Below are 24,554 nucleotides of genomic sequence, written 5' to 3'. Positions count from 1 at the left end.
CTCCTACTCCCACCAAAGAAAGACAAACTGCATACTTTGAGGGGGAGTTTAAAAGACACCAGATCCTGGGTAAATGACAAAAACGATGTTTTATGTAAATGCATTGCTGGACACCAAGGGTTAGGGAAAAAAAAGTGGATTAAAACCTGAAAAATGAATGGATATCTTGAATAATTAATAATGGCATTCTGTTTCATTCTCAAGTGTGTTTTTGTCTGGACAATAAATTATCTGATCATTTTATTAATAGCCTACAGTATAACCAGCTGTTTCATAATCGAAGTTCCAGTTTCAGATCAGTGGGTTCTTACTGCACTTCTCTTTGCCTTCTCTTCCCATCCAACTTCACATTTATACATTTCTTACTTCTTTTTTTAAAAGATTTTATTCATTCATCTTTAGAGAGGAAAGGAAGGAGAGAAGGAGAGAAATATCAAGGTATGGTTGCCTCTCGGACACTCCCTGCTGGGAACTGGCCTGCAACCCAGGCATGTGCCCTGACTGGGAATCGAACTGGGATCGTGAGGTTCGCAGGCCCGCGCTCAACCCACTGAGCTACACCAGCCAGGGCCGTTTCTTACGTCTATTACTGTACTTCTGGAACCAAATTCTGTAACAGTTAAGAGACAACATTAAAATTCATGCTGCCTTAAGTAGTAATGGAGATTTATTGATTTCTACAATAGGATAATCCAGACACAAGTTTGACTGATCTAGCAATTTAATGCTCTTATTGCAGATCCAGTTTTCTTCTCTTTTTTTTCATTCTGACCCTTACTGTATGAGCTTCATCTCAGACTGTGCATCCCTCCTGATGTTAAAAAGGCTGCAGTTGTTCCAGGCTTGGCATCTACATACCAGGCCCTACCAGCATTCCGAGCAGGAATCCTGAAACACATCTCAGTAGACTCGTTTAGGTCACATGCCCTCTCCCCCAATCCAGTCATTTCCTCCGGGATAATGAAGTGTGCCGATTGGTTGAGATAAATTCCTACTTCTGGACTGGGATGGAGTCAACATTTCCTGAAGTACCTGAGCTCCACAGAGGTCTAATTAGGTAGAGGGAAGAAGGAATGAATACTGAATCAACAATTAGCAAGCCTGCGGCCCATGATAGAAGCCCAGGTGTGCCTAGTGAACAAACCCAGCCAAATTACTGGAGCCCCCAACCTGAGACTCATCATGGTCACGCTGAAGAACTTTGGGATTTGCAGCTACGTGGGCCAAGATGGGAGTTCGAGAGCATTCATTCTGTTCCTGAAGCCAGACAGAGCTGAGTCTTGAACCTGGGCGTGAACCTCTAAACTGGCTTAGAATCTTGGTCAAGATACTGACTTTTTTGAGCCCCATTTTTTCTTATCTGCCACTTGGGGATGATTTTTTCTGTCGTATTCAGTTGTGTGAGCAGTAAATGAGATCATGCATATGAAGTACCCAGTGTAGTGCATGGCGAGAGTAGATAAGTTCCCTTTTAGTTTATAGTCACTAAATTGATTCTGAAATGATCAGCATAATGGCTTTTCCTTGGGTCATTTAGCCCCCCTGCCAAGTTGTGGGTGCTCCTTTGTGTCCATACACAGGAGGTGGAAGTAGATTGGGAAATAACTTGGCTTCTTATTCTCAGCATCTCTTTTTTGGAATCGTGGGCAAAACTTGATTTCTTAAAATTTCTAATAAATATAAATGTATTTTCATATTAGTACTCAACATGGAACAGCTCCCCGAATCTTGCTGACCTGGAGTGATTTTTCTCTCCTCCTGGGAATCTTCACCCATTGTGTTTGGGCCTTTCCCGATGTGTCAGGAAACTGTAGCTGTCTCTTCATTTCTCACCGAGACCGAAAGCTATTTTGCTCCAGGGCAGCCCATTAGCTCATTTGAATTAAGTTTCCAGACTCTCAGCCAAGCCTCTCAAGGTCGTGAGGCTGTGTGGAGGAGCATCAGCAAACTATTGGACTCATTTTTTCTCTTTGAAAAATTCCAACCCTTATTGAATTACTTCTGTTTGCATAAAAGGGTAATAAGTATACTTCTTTTCTTTATCTTCATAACTGGCGCCAAAACTATTCTTTTCTGATTTGAACTTTACTTTTAATTTATCCTTTTTTATTTTAAAAAAATGTTTAAATTACAGTTTACATTCCATATCATTTTGATTTAGTTTCTGTTGTGCAGGAGAGTGGTTAGCCAATCACATGGTTTGTTTTTGATTCCTGCTTTCAACACGGACACTGACACTGTGACAATGTTTCTGTTCAGTGCTCCCCTTTTCCCCCAGCCTAACGTCAGCTGACTGATCACCGGCGCCTTGCAGGAAGTAGTGGCGTAAACAATGCTTCATAAACCCCTCCAAGCAGTCGTGACTGTGAATGGTTCATCAACTCCCAGGGCCCTCTCTACCCCTGGTGGTCTTACCATGGGTGACAAGTAACTAAACTCAGGGGAAGCCCACTCCCCAGGATAACTAGTCTTCCTTCAGCTCCACTGAATTTGCACTGCGATTTTATTGTGCCCTTGGGTTACAGGGGCTATTAAGTTGTAAAACAAGCAAATTATTGCTGCAGGCCTCCCGCAGGTTGTCCTGAAGCCCCTGACACTAAGTGAAGGAGGTTTAAGTCATCAGGAAGTTTAGTCTGCGGCTTTATGATGGGGGTGTTGCTTGGTTTAGTTTTTAAAAGTGAAAATAGATTTATATTTCTTTCTGCATAAAGGTTATAAAAATGAGTGTTTACATATCAAACAATACAGAACATCATAGTGAAGGCAGTAAAAGTAATCTTAAATCCCACACTTAGACACTCATTTTGCATTTTTGTGCTATGTCATGCAATCAGGAGCATTTTGCTAAATGTGGTCCAGACTTCTTCCTCTGTTTTTTTCTTTCATTTTACATAAATGGAATCATATTATAAATATGATTTAATAATTACCGAGTATATCTTTTACGCTCATATATAGATCTATATCGTTGTTTTTATGACTGAGTGGCACTGGGTTTCGTTGGTGTAGCAGCCTTCATTGAGCTGATCCCTGCTGATGACCACTAAGTTGCTTCCAAGTTGCTCCTATTCGTAGTTCACTGCAGTGGGCAACCTTAAACACGCCTGCATACCCATCTGCTTATCTCCTCAGGATAGATTTCTAACAGTGGAATTGCTGCGCACATCAGATGGCTTTGATTCATACGGTTAAACTGCTCCTCAAAGGTACTGCCATTTACATGTTGCCTAATGACACCTGAAAGCAGGCCAAAATGTATGTGAAAAGAAACTTACTCAGGAGATGGGCATCCAGGTCCTAAAAACAAGCAAACTAGCATGGGTGCTGGGCAACCTACTCCAGGTGTCAACCTTAGAGATCTGTAGAAGGAACCAGGATGGTGGAATTCAGGAACAAACAAAGCAAAGTATGAGAAGTCCTGGGGGCCTGGACGCTGCCTTGGTGGTGAGAGTAGGAGGTGAGTGACTGTGGCTAAGGGCACAGGGAAGCCAGAAGCCAGAGGGAAATTATTAGGGATTAGTTCTCCCCACTTTCCCCATGGCCTTGAGACAAACTGATGCCTAATTCTTTTAGCGTTAGGCTTCCAGTATAAATGACCACTTTATTGGGATGATGGGTTTGATGGAAATTTGTGTGGACTAACCATTCTTGGGCATTAACGCCCACCACCCGCCAACGCCCTAGGGGCTACTCTTGGGCAAATCGGGGATATGCCTCCTCCTGTGCTGCTTCTCCTTAAATAAGGCTTTAAACGTTGGAAACCCGGCCAGAAGTTATCTGCCGAGGTGGCAACAAGTAGGAGTGGTGGTTCCAGTGCAGGGTTCTCTGCAATGAGACCTCGCTGCTCCCCTCTCTTTGACCTCTGTGGTAGGGACAAAGATAGGGCCTGACCTTCAGACCTTCCTCAGTGTACATGGCCACCAAGGCTGGCTCTTACCCCTAGGGAACGTGAGCTCACGAGCCAAAATAACCCAACACCAGAGGAGTACAATTTTCCCAGAAGAGAGATAGTACAAAATAGGTTAACATGTACCATCTGAAGCAAAAGTATTGGAGCAGATGGGGAGATAATTTAACATAAGTATGAGTAATACACTTAAGGAAATAAGGAAGATATTTGCAATCTTCTAAAACAGAACCAAGTAAAAATACTATTTTTGAAAAATATAATAGTTGGAAAAAGGGAAGCATTCACTTTTTTTTTTTTTTGTAGCAGAACAGGAGTGTTGTGTATGGTTATGTTCTAAAGAGTTTAAAGAGTAGGAAAAAGATGTGCCCTGGGGCAGGGCACCCAGGTGCTACAGTGGTTACTAATCCTTTTGTTGCATTGTTGCTGGTCAGTTTACACAAGGGGGGTCCCCACAAACCTGGAATTGTCTTCTGGAGGGCAGGTTACTTGTAGTACAGGCTTCCACCATGAGGTAAGTGTTCTAGGAACCCATCTGTATTTGTGTACCAACTGGTGTTGTTGTGAGAGGCTGCGTTTAGCTTCAGTGGATTTTCCTGAAGACTCTTTCAGCAGCTTTGCCTAGTTCATGATGGGTGGTTTTATGAGCACACCTGCCCACACCATGCTGAGTGTTCAGCAGTTTTTGGCCAAAAATAAAGCACGACCCTTGTGACCCAGCCTCCCTGTTCACTTGACCTTGCCTGAAGAGACTTCTTTTTGTTTCCTCAGATGAAAAAAGTCCTCAAAGAGAAATGTTTGGCTGACATGGAAGAGGTGAAACAAAAAAATGACACAAACACTAACAGGCATCAAAACTGACACATTCAAAAACTGTTTTGAGCAGTGGAAAAAAGTCTCAATAGGTGTACTGTATCAAAGGGAGAGCACTTCGAAGGTGACTGAAGTTTAAACCTGTGAGAATAAATACACAACCTTTTATAAATAAATTCTGGTTTATTTGCATCCCTCCTTGTATACCCCTAACTAGAGGTATTCTTAAGTGAGTCAAATACAGTTCTTGCCTCAGTTTGGAGACAAATTGCTTTGTCATATTCTCTTTCTTCTGTTGAATATATTGTTAATATCTCATAATTTTACCTTTTTTAGATATGCTTTTCACCTGTAATTGTTTCCGATTTGTTTTGTTTTCATTAATTCACTGGTAAACAGGATAACACCTATCTTATCTTTCACTGGTCTTATGTATTCTATGCAGTCAACTAACGTTTATTTGGTGAGTGAGTGTCTGTCAAAATAGTAGCTGGCAAAGATTAAAAGAAAATAAAACATGGCCTTTGCCTTTATGAGACTATAATCTAGAGATGGAGATAAACCCACACATGAATATATCAGGACGATGTGGTCAAGGTCACTCAGCTGGCTACTGGCAAGGTTAGGACTCAACTGTGGGGTATTTTGACCATTAGACTCTGTTCTTTCTTGGTGAACAGTGCATTGTATGTGTGGCTGTTTCATAAAAGATGTATACATTTATTTATTTCCAGGAACGTGTAACTCAGGAGCAGAAGCCTAAACATGTTTATTGCTTATCTCACCAACTGCAGCTCTCCACAAGGCTCATAAAGCCGCGTGTTAGCAGTCTTTCAAAGTTATGTGCACACACAGAAAGAGTTATTTCACTGCAGGAGTTTCAGAACCAAGGGAGAGACCTCTGAATTTTTGGAACACAAAGTGCTCTAAAAAGCCCCTGTACAGTAACAGTAACCTGAGTCCAAGGTCATCCACAATTTGGTTGCAAAGTTATAATAAAGTCTCATTGTATTCATCAGTTATTCATGGTGGGTGAATTTCTACAGATTGGCGACTGTTGATGTATTGCCATTTGGAAGGGATTACTTCTGATAGAAGAAGATATTCTCCTAGTTTGAGATTGGGGAAAAACGAGGGGTTATTGGTCCCTGCTGTTTTCTTGTTGCTTCACTTTTATTTGAATTCCCTAAAGTAATGAGCTTCATAGGATATCGTGAGCCTCCCCTGACCCCAACTTTCCAGCATATCCAAGAATATTTGAAACACAAGGCGGTCTTAGTTCAGTGTTGCATTAAGTGTAACACATGGCGCTGGTAACATGCATTTCATAGCATGGCTGGTCTCTCTTTTCTCAGGACTTTCACACATACTCTCCTCTGGCTGGGGTTGTCTTTTCCCCATTTATCACCCCCTTGGCTAGCTGCTCATCTCATCCTTCAGACCTCAGTTTAGATGCCGCCTACTATCCCAACATTGTTCTCAAGCCGGATGCTCATTCATTCATTCATCCATTCAACACATTTATGGGCATGTCACCTGTTGTATGCCACACACCCTTCCTGCTATGTGCTAGAATACAATACAAGGCAAAAGCAGAAGGTATTTTAGCCCTTTTGAGGCTTATAGTAAGGGGAGGGAGGAAGATCTTACGCACATGATCACACATGAAGATGTAAAGTACAACTGTAAGGGAACCATGAGGAGGAGGTGCCCCATGCTGTTAGAAAGAATCAGACTCTCACTTAGATTGTGTAGGCAGAACCTGCAGGAAGAGGTGAGGTCAGTATCTTGTTTTTCAAGTTCATGGCTATTATCGGCTGAATTGTGTCCCCCCACAATTCGTATNCCTTTTGAAGCTTATAGTAAGGGGAGGGAGGAAGATCTTACGCACATGATCACACATGAAGATGTAAAGTACAACTGTAAGGGAACCATGAGGAGGAGGTGCCCCATGCTGTTAGAAAGAATCAGACTCTCACTTAGATTGTGTAGGCAGACCTTGCAGGAAGAGGTGAGGTCAGTATCTTGTTTTTCAAGTTCATGGCTATTATCGGCTGAATTGTGTGCCCCCACAATTCGTATGCTGGAATTCTAACCCCTACTACCTCATAATGTGACTGGCTGTAATTGGAGATGGGGCCTTTAAAGAGGTGATTAAAGTAAAGTGAGGTCATATGGGTGAGCCCTAATCCAGTGGGACTGGTGTCCTTATAAGCAGAGATTAGGACACAGACAAAGCATAGAGAAATGACCATGTGACAACATAGTGAGAAGGTCAACAACAGAGGCCTCAAAGAACTAAACCTGGTGATACCTTGATCTTGGACTTATATTCTCCAGAACTATGAGAAAATACATTTTTGTTGTATTAGCTACCCAGTCTGTGATATTTTATAATGGCAGCCCCAGATAACAAATACAGTGGCACTTAGAAATTTTTATTTTATTTATTTGCCATTTGATTTGTTTTGTCTGTTTCCTCCCTGGCTTAAGAGAATTGAATCAGTCATTTTCACTGTTGTATTTCAGCATACGGTGCAGTGCTGAGCATAGTATTTGCTCAATAAATATTTGTTGCATGCTGAGAAAAAACCCTAAGTGTGTGTCTATCATACTGTCATTGAGAATTTCTGGTTGACATTAGACTTTATTTCACTTTATGTATTTACTTTTTTGGTTGACATTTCCTTCCTCTGCCCACGTGGAGGCCGCGTTCCGCCTGGGAAACGCTGGGGTATGTGTTTCACTTGGTTATGCTGCCCGAATTTCCTAAAACTCAAAGAAAAGCACTCACTTCATGTCTTCTTGGAAAAGAAACGTCAGGATAAATCTCTATGAGGGTGAGTTATTCATTCCTTTTCCAGCTTTTGTATGTAACACATCCTAAATGTTCTGATTCGACAAATTCTCTGAGTCATCTAAATTTCTGATAGACCCCAATGGAAGTGCAGTTTCCTCCCCTGCGCGGGTTCTGCACTCAGTCAGTGCTGTTGTCTGCTCTACTTGCTTCACTGTCTAGGAGGCCACGGGCCACGTGAGTGTCTCCAACTGTCACGTTGCTTTCAGCCTGGGGGTTTGCTTACGGTTTCCACACAGAAGAAGGAGACATTTCTTCTCCCTGGAGAATACTCTGTTCCACCCCCACCTTTTCCTTCTGGGTATCTTGAGCTAATTGATATTTTGAGTTCTGAAATCTGCCCCTTATTAGGAGTGTGACTTTGATAAGTGGTAGGTAATCTCTTTAAGCTTAAGTTTTCTTCTCTCCAAAAGGAAGCAATAATTTTATGAGTTAAGAGAGATGTTTTACCTAGCAAACTCTTAATGCATTTATCAAGTGATGATGGTATTTGTGGCTTCTTTTCTAAAAAAATTTTGTCATGGAGTACCTCAAACATCTCTATACTATATAGAGAGAGTATAATAAAACCACACGTACCCATCGTTCACGTGGCTAGTCTTGCTCGACATTCACCTTCATATGGTGATGTATTTACTGTAGCAGAGAATTGTTTTGTCTTCTCCAGAAATCATTTAATCCTATAATTAATCCCAAAGAACCTTTTGCTGTGGTTCTCCAACAACATTTGGATTTAAGATTTCTGTGTCTTATTTACTTTACTCTTGAACCTGAAATGTAAAGACAATAAAACTTCATTCATGGAGAGAAATTGGAGGAAAGATGCTGGAATCTAATTTAGTAAGTACTTAACAGCTATTTAAACACAATTGTAGTTTTATTATTTTTAAAGCCTTATAGTAACTCAAATGAAACTAACTGCTGAGAAGCCAAGGTTTTATGGGATCTGTTTTGATGACTGTTAGAAAGATATTTAAAGAAATACCTTAATTGTTTATAAATAAAAGCTTGTGAAAAGCTTGTTTTTCTTAAAGGAGGAGGTTGAACATTTTCCTTAAAATTTGTGTTGTAGGGAAATGTTGCCATCTCAACTTGTCAGAGTACAGAGCCAATGTGGGTCAAGATAAAATTGTCTTTCATTCACCTAACAGTTATGGAAACAGTTATAACAATTGCTATCATCTGTTGAGTATCTACCATGTGTCAGGGCTTGCCATAGTCTTATTTCATTTAAATGTTCACAACAGTTTCCTTGAGGAATTATAATGATTTCACAAATGCAGTAAATCAAACTCGTAGAGGTTGACTTGCCCAAGTTTATACAGCTAAGAGGAAGAACTGGACTTTGAATGAGTTCTCACCAACTTCATAGCCTATGTCCTTTCCTCTATTCCTTGCTTCCATCCAATAAAATAGGCAAATTCACAGGTAGCTGTCATCAAATGTAGCGAGAGCTCTGGGCAAGGTAAGTATGAAATGGTATTGGACCCTTGGGGAAGGCAGAGCAGGGTACCACTGAGACTAGGGATGCTGGTAAAGGCTTCCCAGAGGGAAGGCTGATGAGACTGGAAGGATGGTTGAAAATATTAATTTCAAGGCAGCACCAGATTTGGTGTCTGATAAGGGTGGGTCTCCCGGTTCCCTGTGTCCTTATGTTCGGAAGGTTGAGGGGACTCTTCTGAGGCCTCTTTTATCAGGTCACTAATCCCATTCATGAGGGCTCTCCTTCACGATCTAATGGCCTCACAAAGGCCTCCTCCACCTATCATCACATCTCTGATTAGCTTTCAGCATGTGAACTTTGAGGGACTACAAACATTCCGTCTATAGCACCTAGACAAAATTGTGAGAATAGTCCAACCAGAACTCGAATCAACGATAGTCCACAGTCTTCAATTTGCACACTAACTTCAGTCACTTGCGTGTGGCTCAGTGTTAGAGTAATATGCTGAGAAGGATCCCGAGATCACATCTGGGGCCTGTTACAAGAGGGATTGCTATGATCAATTAGTAAAGTCTCTTCTGGAACGCGGGGTGGGAGGACAGCGTGGGAGTCACACACGAACAACTTGTTTTCCGCAAAGAGGACTGTTGTGGCAACGATATAACATTCCTTGCACTCACTTGTTTGGTACGTTTATCTCCTTACACCAGAAGTGAGTCCTGGTGAGTACTTCTCTGGTGTATTTATTGTTTCTCCCAAGCAACAAGCACCGCCTTTCATCACAGGGTAACCCTCTGCTTTTGCTGAAGAAATGAAAAGAAAGCTTTTGCTTTCCTTCCTCTGATTTTCTTACGGCGAGTTAGTCTTTCTCTACCTGTAGTTTGCACAGGCTCAGATGTTGATTTCCCCTAGAGAAATGGTTATCCAACCATTTGTAGTGGAGAAACCTGAACCGCAATGAAGTCTCATTCTAATACTAGCTGTGCAAAAACACAGAGAGTTCCTGTTTCTGTAGAAGGGGGTGGGGGATGGTCCCAAGCCTGGCCACCTTGGGATCCCCAACTCTGTTGCTTCTGGAACTGCCCAGAGTCAGGGTAGTGGTACCCAGAGTGTGATCTGGAAACCAGCAGCATCAGCACCACCTGGGAACTCGTTAAGAAAGCAAAGCCTCCTCCCTACCCTAGATCTACTGAGTCAGAATCCTTGGGAATGGGAACAAGTGGCGTGTGTGTTAATAAGCCCTCAGATAATTTTCAGGCATGTGAAAGTTCGAGAAGCATTGCATGAGTTCGTTCCATGCATAGTTCAAACTTCACTGTGCAGAGAGGGAGGCCACTGGCTCCTTTTGATGCCATTTTTCCTTTGTTCACTGTGAAAACATTGTATCATCCGGTGCTATTAAATCACGGGGCTAGAAAGCGCCCAATGGCTGAGAGATGAGTAACTAAATTTGGTCTCAGTGTAAGAATTGGCCAGAGGTCAAAGTTCAGGCGCAGGCGCTGTGCTGCACCAGGCGGGCAGCGGGGCGGGCAAGCTCCGGAAAGAAACATGGAAGCAGAAGCAGAATGTCCTGTGCTCAGAGGCTCTGCCACTGCTTAGAGAGGTGACTTCGGTGACTGTGAGCCTCAGCGAGTTGACCTGAAGCAGGTGAAGGATGCGCTGTGTGCTGACAGGGAAGTTACACTCACAGCATTTAATCCTTTTCCTGGTAGCCTTTCAGACTGGGTGGGAACCATTTTGCACAGTACTTTGATATAAACATTGTCATTGTGAGGCCTCCTTAGAGGTCAATCAGTCTAGTGACAAAAGTGATGAGCATTCAGAGTGAACTCAGAGAGCTCTCCTTTCGCATTGGAGATGAGGTTTCAGGAGGCAGTGGTGGAAATGACCGAGTATGTATGTTCCCCGCCTGGGAAGAATGATGGGCTAGTGCCCATATTTATATCCACAGTAGCTTCTTCATTCCAGTGGGTGTCCACTCTCGGGAGCTAGAGCTCTGCTGCAGCAGTGGATCCAAGGAGGAAAGAAAGACCTCCTGTTGCTACCACACTAGAGTAGAGCCACGGAAGGAATGAAAAACACCTGCTTCAGCAGTTGGAGCCCAGCGAGCTGACTTTTGTGAGGGGCATTGTGGATGGCAAATTCACAGCCAAGGTGGGTCCTTAAAAGTGTTTTTTGCTTGAGACCCTGGCTCTGGGTACATACCATGAGCTGACTGACCACCCTATGGAGCTAGTGGAAGCTTTTATGGAGACCTCTTACCAGACGTATTTGCAGCTTAAGCTTGGGCTGAGTCCAGAACCTGTGTCTTTCGGCATTAACCCCAAAGCTAACCACGAGGATGTGGAGATCTCGCCTGAAGACAACTTCGATCTGCTATGACCAGAGGCATTGGAGAGCCTGTTCTGTTTGTATTGGTTCAGTGGAGATGAGAAAAACCAGGATTGGGGATGGGCGAGGGATGCCACAGAGCTTCGACAAGCAGACCAGCATCAATTCAGGTGGCTCTTCTTCAGTCACTGATAGTCAGAATCCAGCCCCAAGAGACCAGGCAGAGGGTTGTTTTTCGGAGAGAAACTCTAAGTATGTATATCTTATGTTTTCCGATAACGTGGACTTCCTCAGTCTTGACAAATCCGTATTGAACACAGAGGGACATCCCCTGCCCATCTGGACTTCAGTTTAAAAGGCTCAGAACAAATCTTAATCTCGAGACTTTTTGGATTGAACACTGCGTGTAGTAGAATTTTTATTTTTTGAGGATTATAGGCTGGCAAGGCAATTGCTTATGAGTAAAATTAGTCACCCCTGAACCTCTTAGCCATAGGATGTGCAGCCCAGCGGCTGCTGCGAGCCAGACAAGTTTCAACTTTGGATTGAAGATGGCCAGTCCAGCAGGACAGCTGGAGTCCAGGGCACCTTGGAGGGCCAGACACTGACGGGCTTTTCGGGGTAGGTGCTGGTTGGTTTTGAACTTGTTTTCATGCATTTTTGTAGGTGGTAATTCAGGTTGGCTTTGGGGTTTGTTTCTGTGTCTGTGCTTTCTGAATCAGGAACACTGTGAGGAAAGAAAGAGGAAAAAGCCAGCCAATTCTTGATTTATGAGGAAAACAAATAAACCAACAAAAATCCACCAATAACACAAAGTCCTGCCAAATAGCTTGATTTGTGTTTTCAGGTAGCTCCTCTGAGGGGGTGCTGCACCGCTGTGGGGAGAGCCTGGCAGCTAGTGATGGGGTTACGGGGCTCCGGTAACGGAGGCTAATGGGGAGGCGGAGGCAGGCTAAATATGCCCCGTGGAAGGACACGGCTCCTGCTGAGCTTGGTCCGCTTGTGATTTAAAAAGATACTAAGGAAAAAAATAATTGGTTCCAATTCTGGTGACACTTTCCAGTGTTGTTCTCACTATTAATTGAGTTACCATACTGTGCCCAATAAAGTTTTAACAGAGCGAAGCACGGCGGATTTGTAGGCCCAGCAGGTTGTTTTTTGGGGGGCTGCACAGTCTGGCTTCTGTGACGAGCAGGGAATGATGGACTATCAACTTTACATTCACCCTCCCGCTGGGCTCACTCAGCTGTTTGGAAGAGCCAAGGCAGGTGACTGACTACGGGCAATAAGTAAAAGGAACAACCTGAAATCCCATGTGGGTTAAGAGTGAGAAACAAAAACGTTTCATAATGACTTATTTTAAGTTAGATACTGTTTTAGAACAGTAGACAGGCGTTGTAGGATAATGAGTGAGGGTTCAGATTCTGGAGTTGATGAGACCCTGGTGTGCTAGTCTGAATTATTGGTCTGAAAGCATTCTTCCCGCATTGCCCTGTAAAGTGGTACACTTGCCGTCTGCACTGATGTTGAGCTCAGCCCTGTGACCTGCCATGGGGTGTTAGTCAATGTGATGGGAGCAGAGGCTTGAGATGCGCAGGTGAGGCTGGGCCTGCCCCCTTGTGCTTTGGTTGTCTAGGAAGGACATGGACCTGGTAGCAGCTCGTCTTTCAGCCTGAGGTCCAGAGATATGTGGAGCAGACCGAACAATTTGCAGCCCTGAGTAAAGCCACCCAGCTGAGCCGAGTTTATCAGCTGAATCACAGTTGACCTGTGTATTCCTGAGCGTGAAGATACACATTGTTACTGAATATGGGAGCGGTTTGTTATGTGGTTGGCATAGACCCGTGGGTACAAGTCTTCCTTCTGCTACCATCTAGTTACAGAATTCTGACAACATATTCCTTTCTTTGGGCCTTAATTGCCTTATCTGCAAAATGGGCAGTACAATCCTTACCACCTGATAAGCATTACATATAAGTGGGTTTCTTTATACTTTGCCCTCAGTAAACATTAGCTATTAGTGTAGCGCTCTAAGTGTGACTGCCACGAGAGCTACAATTTATTGAGCACTTACGACTCTGTGCCTGGAGTTAATGCAGATGTTGTCTGTTTGATTGATTGATACTTTGATTAATATTCCTTACAACGCCAAGAGATAGTTGTTAATATTTCATCATTAATATAATATATTGATGTTCTTAATAGACTATATTGCCTTGATATTATTAATATTACTAATATTATAATATTACTATATGCCTCCCATTTGACAAATGAGTGCTCAGAGAAGTTCATTGGCTTGCACAGAGCTCCACAGATAGTAAGTGGCAGAGCGGGATTGTTTTCCTCGGCAGCTTTGCCCTTTGGCTTCTGTTCTTTGCACGGCTAGTCCGCTCCACCCACCTCTTCGACTACAACTAATGTCAGTGTAGAACCCCATGACCAATGAAGCAGTTTCCCGTTGCCACATGGGATCCTTCCACTAACAAAGTTGGACATACAGCAATGTCACCCTGAAGACATTACTTTTTCTTCTCTCTGGGTGCCAGGAAATCACTTTGGAATTGGCAGTCCTATCCCTGCCATTTGGTAGGATAGGTGTGGTCGCTTTGTAGGCAGCATCCTTTCCGAAGGGTAGATGCATTTAGAACCACTGAGGCTAGCTTTTCTTAGAATGCCTTCTTAAGTCTCTGAGTCAGGTGGGAGAGTCCAATACTTAGAGCTGTTGTCTCACGTAAGACATACATAAGGCAATGGGTAGGTTTAAAAAGGTTTATGAATTGAGGAAATGGGAGAAATTTAATGAACGAACTTCAAAGGGAATATTGGATACCTCTGTATAAATAGGGTTTGTTTTTCGCGTTGCTGGTTTTTTCCACTGGCCACTTTACCTCACTTGGTCCTTGTACCTACACTATTTCCATAGGTCCAGCCTACCTTCCCTGTCCCTTCTTTTATCTCTTCATTTCTCTCATTGTACTGCATCATGGTGTCCCCCCTTCTTCCCTTGGCTCTTACACCCATGTCCCCAAGACTTAATCTTCTACCCTGAAGACTTATCAAGGCATTTTGCCGACAGAGTCAGCTTTGTGTCTCTGAGAAAGTGGCACCAATTTTAAGGCACTTCATTCGTGAGCATCAGAGGGTGCTTGCGTTTTCCTTATTGAGGATCGCCATGCCCCAGGGAGCGTTGTAGGGCCTGGGAATATACCAGTGAGTGAACCACAGTGTATGCTTTCATGAATAGAAGTGAACAAGAGCACTTAGGCATGGGAGCTGGTGAGAATGCCACAAAGGAGAAAGTGACACATGTTAGGGGAGTGGGAGTCCTGAAGGAGGGTAGTTGCTTTGTGTGGAGTGTTATATATAAACTGCCATGTCAGAAGGAAGTGAGGAAGTGAGCCATACCGATAATTTGGAGGAGACTGTTCCAGGAAGAGGAGACATCAAGTGCAGAGGCCCTGAGGTAGAAGTCCACTTTGCTGTTACCAGAAAGGGCAAAGAGCCCCTTTGCCTGTAGCAAAGGGAATGAATAGGAGTAGGGTGGGGTGACTCGTGTAGTGTCAATAATGAATAGTCTTTATAGGACGTTGGGAGGAATTTTGGTCTTACTTTGAGTGGAATAGGAGGCCATTGGAAGGTTCAGAACAGAGGAGTGAGCTGATCTGATGTATGCTTTTAAAGGATCTTTTTGGTTGCTGTTTTCAGAATGGATGCTAAGGAGCCAAAGGCAGGGAACCAGGGTGATGAATTGGGAGACAGTTATGATAATCCAGGTGAGAGCTGAAGGGGTTTGGTCCAGGGACATCATGGCGGTGAGGGTGCTGGGAAGTGGTTGGATTCTGTGTATATTTTCAATGGAGTGCTGGCAGAACTTGCCGACTGATTACTTTTATCATTAAAATGGAAGGGATAAAAATGTCTCAAGCTTTTGGGATGAGCAACTTGAGGGATGGGATTACCATTAGTTAAACGGGGAGGACTCTGAAGGGTGCATGCATGGTGGGGCAAGGTAAGAACCTTAGTGCTGGGCATGTTTAGTCTGTAGACATCAGCAGCTAAATGCCAATCAGGGAATGGAGAGTCTGGGATCAGGTTCGATGGGGAGGTAGGTCTAAGCTAGATACATAAATTCTGGAGGCCTCTCAAACTGATAACTTTCAAGGCCATGGATTTAAGTGACATCATCCAAAGAATGGGTATGTGTAGAGAAGAGTATGGGGCTTGAAGGTAAGGGAGGTAAGGAAGCCAGCGAAGGTGCGGCCTCTTATCGGCACTATATACCTACTTTAAAAAATAGCCATTCATAGAGATGCAAGATGAATATATCATTCAGTCTACAAATTCTTGGTGCATAGTAGATACTAAATAAGTTGAATGAAGAGCAAATAAAGGAATGAATGAACCAATCATCTTTCCCACCCTGAGGCCCACAGTTGGTCCGCATATGATTTTGGGGGTGTTTATTACCCATTTGTCTGTGCATTAGAGTGCCCCCCCAAACTTCATGAGGAGAATACTGTTCTGCCATGTGCGATTCCTTATCCCACCCCTCTGTGGACACGGGGTAATCTGTTCAGGCAGATCTGTGTATCAGGAGCCTACTTAAAACCAGTTATATTGCCACTTAGGGCAAATGCTGAGACAGATCATTCGAACCACAAATAGAGAAGGAAGGATTTTGCAGGGGGTGCTTAGGGGACTGAGCCTTTTGCTGAGAGTGCGGCAGCCTGCCCAAGGCAAGGCAAATAGGCCAAAGATCAGAGTCACTCCTGACCTCCAAGAAATGGCTTTCAATCTGCCAGTCAGCAGGAGAGGCAAAAACTCTGAACACCTCCCCAGTGCCTCTCCATCGGGAATGCACAATTGCCCATGCTGATTGCTTGCCTTTCTTCTGAGTAATATCCTCTTGGTGTTGAAATCATTTGGATTCCAGATGCCTCATCTTATAGATTTCAATTTAGAAGCAAAAGGAAAGTACAATAAGATTCTTATGTTGCAGAGTTTTAAATATCACCGAACAGCCTTCTTCCTGCTCTCTGTCTGGCTCTGCTCTGACTGTTTGGAAAGCAAGACTTACTTCTCTGTGGGTGCTGGAAGCTCCCACCTGCAGTCCTTGGTGAATCAGTGGAGGGGAGACTTGCCCTTTTCACACACCATTTTTCTAACTCTTCACACAGAGGAATCCTATGCCTCCTTGCCTGCTCCCTCTGAAGGACTGGAGAGGAATCTACTTTCATTTGCCTTACTTCCTTACTTGGCTCTCTCTTAAGGAGGACAAATGACTAGTAAAATTGTTCCAAGTGGCCAGTGGGTCCTCCAGGAATTTACTAGAATCAGACGTTGTTCTTTTGCTCTTTCTTAGAGAGCTTGTGCTCAAGGGAGCAGGCCAATTTTCCTTTCCGGTTTACATTTGGTAATTGGCTGCAGGAAGTCTGCTTCTCCCTAGGCCTCTAGTTCCTCTGTTCCAGGTGCTCTGTCTGCAACTGGGTGCACAAGTCCAGAGCAGAGGCGGCAGTGGGAAGCCCGGCCATGATTCCCAGCCTAGGTATACCAGGAATAAAGTGGATACCGATGCGATGTTGATTTTGCTCCTCGTGCTGGCCTCTGTTGGTTTGAATTTGGAAAGGGGAGTGATTCGGTTTTATTGGAGTCTCAAATATAAGGGCAGTGAGCTTCCGAGCCTTACTTCTCGGTCACAGAGAATACAACCAGGGGCAGGAAATTCTGGGGCATGCGTGGAGATCTAGAGCATAGCCAATAACTCATGATATTTGTGGAACGGCTTTAAAATGATTTCCTGTATGGAAATGTGAAAAAGGACGGGGGGAGACTTAACCAGTACCATTTGTAGCTTTTTGGATGGTGATCCTACAAGACAGAGCAATTGGTTATCCTTAGCAGTAGCCAGTTTGATAATGTATTTTCAGTTCGCTTTTCCCTTTTCCTTGTTTCACGCCCCTTGTCCTTCCCTCCTGACGCATGCATTTGGATTCCCAAATACAGTCCATCAGCCTTTGTTTCTGGCTCTGCTTTCCATGCCAAGGCTGGTTGCGGAAGATCGCGAACTTCTCACCCCTGTTAATGGTGTGGGCGGCCAGCCTGGGCACTTACCAGAAACAAAGTTTTCAACATGGCCTTCGTATCGTAAAAAGAGAATGGGTTTAAAAGTTTGACCAGAAGGGATATGACATGATTGGTGCGGCAGAATTCAAGGTGGTTTTCCACGTGGCTGGGTTTGCCTTTCTCTGCCACTGCACCAGGCTGTTCGCCTTTCTGAAGCGCCTCCTACACGTGAGGCTGGAGAAGGGATCAGAGGTCAGATCTACTGTTTGGTCAACATGGAATGCTCCCCCGGGCAGCCCAAATGTTTTCTTTTTTTATTGTTTTTCAAATATTGCTGCTGAATTGGGAGTTGGATGGGGGAGGTGGTGCCTTAGCCTCTTTATTATCAGCTAGTGAAATCTTCTCTGGGAGACTGCAGGCACCGCACAGATTCTTTCAAGAAATTGTTGGCATTGGAAGTCCCAAAAGTGCAGCATAAATCTGGAATTGGTGAGAAAAGTCGGGAGAAATAATGAGTAATTTGTGTCAGAGATTGACTGGTTGTTTGCAAAACCATTTTTCTTCTCTTGAGCACAGGTAGATCACCTTCCCAGCCTTCCTTGCAGTCAGTGGGGCCATTTGGCTGAGTTCTGAGCAATGGTATATGGCAGATTGTTGGAGACTCTAGGTTTGGCCCACCCCCTCCTAGGAGTGATTCTCCATTCTTTGTCCCTACTGAACTGGGAGGATTCTGAGGACTCACAGAACTCTGGAGCCCTAAGCCAGAAGGAGTGTGAGTCACCCCAAATGGCCCATTTCCCCATGGCTAACCCACACTGGACAGTGATGTGAGAAATTGCCTGTGGCACTGACGCTTTGTAGTCGAGGTAGCGTGTATCATCCTCTGACTGGCACTTAAGTGTGATAGGAGAGGTTATCATAAGCCAATATTCCCCTGCTGAGTGGTCTCAAACACAGACGGGAATGTCATCTGTGCAAGGCAGGTGCTGGCAGACAGGGTTGCATTGAACGGGCCTTTTTATTTCCTACAACAATCCCTTTCTATCTCCGAGGGGGAAGGTTGCCTAAAGCAGTTTCCTTGGGCACAAGGGAACATTCTACGGTTTTAGCAAAGGGCAGTCGGGTATCTTTGGGGTGTGTGTGTGTGTGTGTGTGGTAAGCACTGAAACAAATCTTTCCAACCATTTTACAACCTTAAACTTACCTTTCTACCCCTCCTTCTCTCCCTCTCTTTTTTCCCTATTATCTCTTTTCTTTCTTCTTCCATTCCCTTCTCTTCGCCTCCCTTCCTCTCCATCTCCTCCCTTCTTTGACAGTTAGTGATGCTTGGTCTGTGCTAGGCGTTAGGATCCACTGGCCTAGGTTCTAAGTGTTTTACGCACCAGGAGCCCTTTGTGTTCTTACCAGTAATTATAATACATTGGAGTCAGGGGATAAATAAGAGGCTTTTTGGCAGATAGAGTCTTAGGAGAGCTTATTGGCACAATTTCCTAATCCAAGTTGCCTCAGAGAACAAGGCTTTCACAAGATTACATAAGCTTTAAAATTACAATAACTTCTCACTTTTTCATCACAACACCATCCGCATGCGCATCCATATGTCAGGACGTGGGTGTAGGGAACATTATTTCTATCTTGTGAGAACAGCATCGTCTCTGTTTTTTGATATCCAAATAGGCTGGGATCGGACTCCCACAGCTTTTTCCCTCCCTCCGGCCCACTGTATCATAGTGAGTTAAATTTCTATGTTTTGGAGAGACAACCGATTTGTGTAAGGAATGCTGGGTACTGTATCTGTATACATTGCATAGATATTTAAAAAGTAAAGCCTTAGGGCGGGGGAGCCACAAGGCCTGATGCCTTTGTTTTACCAGTGAGGGAGGGGACTCTCAGAACGAAGAGAGGCAGCCCAGGCCACAGAGGGAGCAGGTTGCTATTCTGGGTTGAGGACTCTGATCCTTTGAACAGGATGGCAGTTGCCTTATGTTACCCCTTTAGGGCCCTTTTCTTTTTTTGTAAAACGGAGATATAAGACCAAGTCATTTTATTTCCTTGCTCAAAAATCTTTTGCTTTTCCGATATGTTTAAAGTACATACAAAGACCCTGAAAAACTGCATGGAGCTGAGCTTCCCTCTGCCAGTTAGGAACATCCATTCTGAACTCATGCTTGGTGAGGGAATGAACTTCTTTCATGTTCAGGTGCTCAGATTCCTGTCACCAGGTGTTACCCTTTAAGGATAAGCTGGGCAGGCTGGATTCGTTCTGACTGACCACAGCGACTGATTCAAGGTGTGGTCACATGTTTTAATCATGGTCCATCAGAACATTCCATGAAACCTGCTATGATGCCTTCATTTTATAAATGAGGGCGGGGTCTTAAATGAAATGAGAGGGTTTCTGTTTTAATTTGAGAGGGATTGTAAGTTATAGAGGTCATGTGGGTTGGGATTGCTGTGGTAATTCTTTTCTCCTGAGGAGAGAAAGCCAACTCAGGGGAGAGCAGAGCTGAATGACAGTGAATGCGGGCCATGATACCTTTTGAGCACTTGGAATCACCTATGTCTATATTTGCAGACCTTACAACTGTGTGAGTTAATTTTTTTCTGTTTACGCTAGTTTGTGTTGAGTTTCTGTCTCTTGCAGCTGAAAGAGGCCTGGTCAATGAAACCAGAAGCTAAAATGAGGGTTGTATATAATTGCAGTACCTTATGAAGTCTTAGAACCCTTTGATTTGTACTCTATAAGAATTTTTATTTAATTAGATACAATGTGTAAATAAGTGAATTGCTTTTCATGGGGGAATCTTGATTTGGTGACCTCTGGGTTGAATTCATGAATACCTTACAATTTCTAAATCCTTCAAGGGCCTGCTTCCATAGTAACTTTATTTTGTGTCTCGATAGTTTGAGAGAATGAAACATTTCTATATTTCCTTAAAATGATATGAGCCATGGGACCACCCTTGCAATTTTCCTACAAGCTTGTCACTTTTTAAAATATATTTTATTGATTATGCTATTATAGTTGTCCCATATTTTTTCCCTTTATTCCCCTCTGCCCTGTCCACTCTCCCCCCACCAGCATTTCCCACCTTAGTTCATGTCCATGGGTCATACATATAAGTTCTTTGGCTTCTTCATTTCCTATACTGTTCTTAATCTCCCTCCATCTACTTTGTACCTACCATTTATGCTTCTTATTCCCTGTATCTCTTCTCCCATTCACTTGTCTCCCACTCCCCACTGATAACCCTCCATTTCTGTGAATCTGTTCTTGTTCTAGTTGTTTGCTTAGTTTTTTGATAAGGTTCAGTTATTGATAGTTGTGAGTTTGCTGTCATTTTACTGTTCGTATTTTTATCTTCTTTTTCTTAGATAAGTCCCTTAAACATTGCATATAATAAGGGCTTGGTGGTGATGAACTCCCTTGAACTTGACCTTATCTGGGAAGTAACTTATCTGCCCTTCCATTCTAAATGATAGCTTTGCTGGATAGAGTAATCTTAGACCTACGTCCTTGCCTTTCATGACTTTGAATATTTCTTTCCAGCCCCTCTGGCCTGCAAGGTTCATTTTGATAAACCAGCTGATAGTCTTATGGGAACTCCTTTGTAGGTAACTGTGTCCTTTTCCCTTGCTGCTTTTAAGATTCTCTCCTTATCTTTAATCTTGGGTAGTTTAATTATGATGTGTCTTGGTGTGCTCCTCCTTGGGTCCAATTTTTTTGTCACTCTCTGAACTTCCTGGACTTTTTGGAAGTCTATTTCCTTTGCCAGATTGGGGAAGTTCTCATTATTATTATTTCAAATAAGTTTTCAATTTCTTGCTCTTCCTCCTCTTCTTCTGGCACCCCTATGATTTGAATGTTGGAACATTTAAAGTTGTCCTGGAGGTTCCTAAGCCTCTGTTTATTTTTTTCTGAATTCTTGTTTTTCATTTTGTTCTGGTTGAATGTCTATTTTTTTCTTTCTGGTCCAAACTATTGATTTGAGTCCCAGTTTCCTTCCTGTCACTGTTGGTTCCTGTGCATTGGAAATGTCCCTGTACATTTTCCTTTATTACACTTTGCATAGCCTTCATGTTTTCTTCTATTTTGTGACCATACTCAGCCATTTCTGTGAGCATCCTGATTACCAGTGTTTCAAACTCTGCATCTGATAGGTTGGCTATGTCTTCATCGTTTAGTTCTATTTTTGGAGCTTTGATCTGTTCTTTCGTTTGGACCATTTTTTTCTTTTTTTGTCTCAGTGCACCTGTTATGTAGTAGGGGTGGAGCCTTAGGTATTTGCCAGGGTCGGGCAGCCCATGTGTTGTGGTGCTGTATGTGGGGGAGGGGTCCAAGAGGGAACAGTGACCCTTGCTCAGCTCTTGGACTGCTTTCAGTCACTTCCCCCGCTACCCACAATCAAATTGGGCCCTTCTTGTGCTGCTTCCTGGATGGATGAGTTTGTGTACATTCTAGGACCCCGTGGGTCTCTCCAAAAAACTCTCCAACAAACTCTTCTGTGAGGCTGGGAGTTTCTCCCACCGCGGCATCCCTCACAGGTTTTTGCAGCCAGAGGTTTTGAGGCTTTCTTTTCTCATGCTGGAACCCTGGGTTGCATGGTCTGTCTTCCTCCCCGGTTGTTCCCCCTGGTTTATCCACATGCAAATGTGAGACTGCCCTGTCAGCCACTGCCTTGCCCGCCCTGGTCCTCGAGATGCTACCTTGCCATGAGTCCTCTCCATTCTGGCTACCTGTCTCTACCCCTCCTACCAGTCTGAATGATTGTTTCTTCTGTAACTTCTTGGTTGTCATACTTCCATACAGTTTGGTTTTCTGGCAGCTCCGGTTGTTTTTTGTTTTTAAGTTTGTTGTTGTTTTTCTTTTGGTTGTGTGAGGAGGCAAAGTATATTTACCTAGGCCTCCATCTTGGCCAGAAGTCTCCAAGCTTGTCATTTCTTTTTTGTCAAGCCCTTGAAACAGCAGTAAATTAAACTAAGCGGCAATAAACTAAGCATCAATAAACATAATTTCCCCCAACTTACACATCTAGTTACCAGAAATTATTTCCCTTTGGTCTGTTGACAGGTAGCAGGCGTGATTCCAGCATGGAATACACTGTAGAGTTATTGATTTTTCTGGGATAATAGTAATAGAAATGTATTAAACTATCACCTTGTATTGGAACCTATGCCTTACTCACAAAGATTACTTTCCCTTAAGAAGAACTCCTAGGCTTCTTGTGAATGTCCACGCTAATGAAAGTCAAAATCTCTTAGCTTATTTGGAGTTTAAAATTCACAATTCGACCTGCACTTTTCTCTCCCCTCTTATTTCTGTCTTTGTTCTTTATGTTGAATAGTGGACATTTCCAGAATATACATCTTCCATTCCCACTGTTTTCCTTTTCTTTATGGTGTTACTTTGGCCGTCAGGACCCTCTCTCCGCTCTCCCTCCGTATGTCCGTAATTGCTCACCCTCCCGGACCAAGCTGGAGTGCCACATCTTCACAAGGCCTTCCCTGCTGACCTCAGTTGGAATGGTTCCCTCCCAGCTGGGAACTTGGAAGCACTTTGTCTGTGTTCCTCTTTCGTCAGCCACCTCAGTCACCACAGTGGCCACACAAACTTAACCTCCGCAACCCCCCACAGTCAGCTGTCGTGATCTAGTGCTCCCTCACATGATGACAACTGTCACCATGCTCCCTCCCTGTAACTAAAGCTGTGAACTGCCGGGGCCAGAATTCAGCTCTAAGCTATCTAAATCCAAAGTTAGTAGTTTAACCACCATGCTTTACTGTTTTTTTCCCCCTCTGGTATATTAATTTGATACAATGAATGTCTTATTTTCAAGACTGGATTATAAATTCTCAAAAAGCAATATCTTCCTTTAGTTCATCTTTATAACCTTGTAAAAGCTTAGTGGAGAATCAGGCAAATGGTAGATGCTTAACAAAAATTTGGATGGATGAATGGAGATGTACGTTTCAGCAATGATATATTTTACAGAAAATGGAAATTATTTGTCATTGGTCTTAGAATACTGCTGGAGTCAGTAGAAGAGTCTCTTTTCTAATTGTATGTGACATGAACACACACATACTTATGTGTATGTTCATATCTTACACATAAGTATACACAAGTATATGGATACTTGTGTGTATTATTTCATAATATTGAAATAGTCTTTAACTGGGGGTTTGAGAAGAAAAACCAGAATTTCAGAGTGTATGAGAGGAAAGATGGTGTGACAAGAATATTAGCAACAGACTGCATTGCCTGGGTATGTAGTTAATTGACTTATTTTGTGATAATTCAAGTTAATGTATTAGAAGAGCACATGGTGATATAATAGACTGTCACAGGTATATTTATCTTGATGTCTTGGTTCAGGACAAAAATCCTTTCTCCTTTTTCCCCAAAGCTGCTGAGCCAACAGATTAGCTATGCTCCACCTGATTTCCTGGCGTGATATCTACATTGGGTAATCCTCATGTGAACAATTTCCAGTGGGCAGACCGTAAGTTCACTGTTCTGTCACTCAGCAAAATATCTCAGAAAGAGACTAGTCAAAGAACATGCATGAATGACTCATGGGCAACAGTGTGAGGATTGACTGTTGGAGCGGGGGGTGGGGCGAGGGGAGATTGGTGGACAGGGAGGAGGAAGGCAAAGGGGGAAAAATTAAGAAAACTGTAACAATAACAGTGAAAAAGAAAAGAATAAAAACAATATACATATCCCTGGGTGGTAAGATTTAAAAAGAAAACATGATGATAGATATATGCAAAAATAAATATATTTAAAATATGTAAATATAATGCATAGAAAGACAAGAATTTTGAGTCCTTATTTTTCTTTTTCTGTATTTTGTACAACAAATATGTGTTAACTGCATGCTAGGAAAAAAGTAAAATAAAGTAATATGAAGAATAGTTAGAAAAAATAGAAAGCTAGTGTAGGAGTAATATTTTAATTGTTATAATTATTGTTTAAATTCATGGAACAAAATTTGATAATTTTGACATTTCAACCGTTATTGATAACAAATGGGTTGTGATTCTCTCTTCACAAGAATTGGGACATGTGGCATTTCAGAACTTTCATAAGTGCTTCAAAGCCCAAGCGGATCCACTTTGTTCCAGGAGGATGA

Source organism: Sturnira hondurensis, unplaced genomic scaffold (assembly GCF_014824575.4).
Source record: "Sturnira hondurensis isolate 20B ecotype Veracruz unplaced genomic scaffold, ASM1482457v3 Scaffold0018399, whole genome shotgun sequence".
Taxonomy (NCBI): Eukaryota; Metazoa; Chordata; class Mammalia; order Chiroptera; family Phyllostomidae; genus Sturnira; species Sturnira hondurensis.
This window is presented reverse-complemented; position numbering follows the sequence as displayed.